The sequence below is a fragment of the Oryza sativa genome, chromosome 1 (genome assembly GCF_034140825.1).
Source record: "Oryza sativa Japonica Group chromosome 1, ASM3414082v1".
Taxonomy (NCBI): Eukaryota; Viridiplantae; Streptophyta; class Magnoliopsida; order Poales; family Poaceae; genus Oryza; species Oryza sativa.
The window spans coordinates 13,241,410-13,244,468 of record NC_089035.1 but is presented as its reverse complement, the minus strand read 5'-3'; the positions used below and the strand labels follow the sequence as shown (position 1 = coordinate 13,244,468).

General features: G+C 47.4%; 1 long non-coding RNA gene across 1 annotated transcript; it reads left to right on the top strand.

Moving 5' to 3' along the window:
- Positions 1-1,319: 1,319 nt before the first annotated feature.
- LOC9270788 (uncharacterized) lies at positions 1,320-2,407 on the top strand. Its single transcript, XR_001544887.3, has 2 exons — positions 1,320-1,786; positions 1,887-2,407. It is a non-coding gene; the product is annotated as an uncharacterized lncRNA (long non-coding RNA).
- Positions 2,408-3,059: the final 652 nt, after the last annotated feature.

The window sequence follows — 3,059 nt, the reverse complement described above, 5'->3', positions numbered from 1 at the left end:
CAAGCCCCCATCGCGATTGCTCCGACGCGTGCATTACGTGCTTGGGCTAACTGGCCCGCACGCCGCCACCAGAACGTACGTCGCCAAGGTCGAACGCGAAGCGCATTGGCCCCTGGAGACGTGATGCTGCCAGTGCCACTGGTTGCGCCATCTTGGGGAGGATTTAGCGGCTGGCCCATATGATACGAGGCCGTACATACGCGATCGCGAGCCAGCATTAGGGGCCTGGTCTTTATCAATCGTTAATAAAGACCAAATTGATTTACACAGCCTACTCAAAATACATTTTTCACGGTTGGAAATGGCATTGAAAGAGAACCAAATTTGAGTACAGAGGCGATTAACTGGGCCCCGTTTCATTCTCATGCATGAACTGATTAAATTCGACGAGACTACAAATCAGACATCCAATTTTTTCATAAAAATTGGGGCTGTTTCATGTCTTGTACAATTTTTTCAAGAATTTGAACGATAATTAAATCGTAGCTGAAACATTTTCTTCTTTAGAGTATGAAACATCGAGTTTCAACTATTGAAACAAACATATCTCATGCATGGAAGTAAAATAAAGAGAAAACAATCAAACTAACCACTGCATCATTTTCATTCAACACAAAGAAAGATAAAAAAAATTGGTTGAAAGATGAAAAACAGATAAAAATGTACCGGTCTAGATCTACTTCTTCCTCCTCTTCGTTGCCAAGCTCAGCACCAAGGGCTCTTCCGCTGCACACTGTTGGCGTCACCAGTGGGACCTCGTCCGGAGTGCTATGGGGCCATTGTGCTGTGTTGGCGTTGAAAAAAGGCTAGGCCGAGCTTGTCGCATTGGTGTTGTCGAGGACGAGAGGACATCGTGCTGCGTTACCATTGTGGAATCCAAGGTTAAGTGTTCTGCAGTTGAGGAAGCCGAAGCTAAACTCATTGCACCACCGTCGAGATCAAGATGTTGTCTCTATCCTCGATGAGGAAATCCTAGAGGGAGCGATAGAGATAAGGCAGAGAGAAGGGAATGAGTAGACTACAGTCGAGTAGAGTGAAGACGGGGCCAGATTGTTATTTTGTATCCCTCATCTCAAAAATCGGATAGGACGACTCTCTAAACTATTGAAATAAGTGTAATTTGACTTCTCCAATGGTTATAGATGGTGGTTTTGTTGATGTGGCAGTGTTGATTAGGTCTTCATTCCACATGGTATTTATGTGGCACTAGAATTAAAAAAATATCTGTAGGACCCATCTGTCATTCACATAGAAAATGTATTGTGGGCCCACACGTCATCCTTTCTTTCCAACCCTTCTTCCTCCTCCATCTCTCCCTTATCTCTCTTTTCTTTCCCCCCTCGGCCATGGCGGCTGTGGGAGAGACGACGGGTGTTGGAGCAGCGGCGGAGGCGAGCGGGCGAGGGCCGGAGCGGCAGCGACCTCCAAGTGCGGGAGCGCGGCGTGGCTTAGCCCAAATTGACCGAGCGACAACCCAATCGATTCCAGGAGCGTCGAGCGAGCGCCGCCGCGGCGCCTCCCCCTGCTTACTGCTGCCCTCGCTTCTGCTCCTCGGTCCCGCACCTGCCTCCGCCTTCCCAGTCCGCGTGCTCCATCGCCGCTGCTCCCGCAGCCCCGCGTGAGGCGTCCTTGGCGGAGGGCACGCTGTGGTGCGTTGTACGTCGCCGCGCTCTTGGAGCTTGGTCAACCCTCGGCAAGGCCGGCGAGCTGTTGGTCCGCCACCTCCCCTCCGCAAACCAGCGGGCGTCGCCGCTTCGGAGTTCCTCCCTGGGTGATTTATTTTCTTGTAAATAATTTCATGGAACATATCTAAGTAATTTCTTCTCTCTGTTGATGTTTTCAAATTTTCTGTTCATTCGTATCTACACATTTGTAATTCTGTACAGCATGTACATAATCCCGGACGAGACCCGTGATGGTGCTGGACATGCCGGAATCGTCGCCGGAGGCCTAGCATCCGGGCAGAGCGAAGAAGGCAAGGCGGTGAATCTTGACGCTGCTGCTGCGGTAAAGAGCGATCTCATCATCAGTAGGGAGTGGAAAGCGGAGATCGGGTGAGGGTTTTGGGAGTACGGCTCCGGCGACATCCACCGGAGGAGAACCAGGTCACCGTGCGCTGCACGCTCATCTCCGCAACCACCGTCACCGCCGCGTTGCCTTGGGCCACGACGCCATCGATCCGCATCCGCCTCGGTCACCGTGGGAAAAAGAAGAAAGAAAAGAGAAGAATAAAGAAAGGGAGGGGAGAAGAAAATGTGACACCTACTAGTGGGTCCCACATGCTGAGCCAGCTAGTTAGACTAGATCAAAGCACCACGTCAGCGAAAACATACTCCAAAACTATCGAGGGAGTCAAATTGCATCAGTTTTAATAGTTGAGAAAATACAGATATCCGGTATTACGGTTTAGGGGTACGAATCAAATTCGATCACCAGTTAAGAGAGTCAAAGCGAACTTTTTTCCTTCCTAAGAATGCTATACGGCACTACCTGCTTCAGGTACTGAGATCCGGGTACTCTCCTCGACCCCTCCTTTTTCCCGGGTCTGACCGAACCTGGTCTCCCTATTCCCCGGCCTCATCAGACGTGGAGTCACCTCCACTGACGCCTATCTCTGCTACCGCGCCGCGGGAGGTCACGTTGGGGTGCCCCCCAGCGATCAGATCCCTCTCTCCCTCCACCTGATTTTCTTTTTTTTTACCGTATTACTTTTCTATTTTAGTAAATTTATGCACCTAAAGTTTATACACATAAGTTTACACATCTAAAATTTATACACATAAAGTTTTGAGACCCAAAGTTTACAAGTCAAAAGTTTATATATCTGATTCAAATTTGAATTTGAATTCAAATATTTTTTATATATAGTATTTCTATACATCTAAAGTTTATACACCTAAAGTTTATAGACCCAAAGTTTACAAGTCAAAATTACATACCTGATTCAAATTTAAATTTGAATTATATCCTATTCAAATTTGAATTTGAATTCAAATATTTTTATATATAGTATTTCTATACATCTAAAGTTTATACACCTAAAGTTTATACACCCAAAG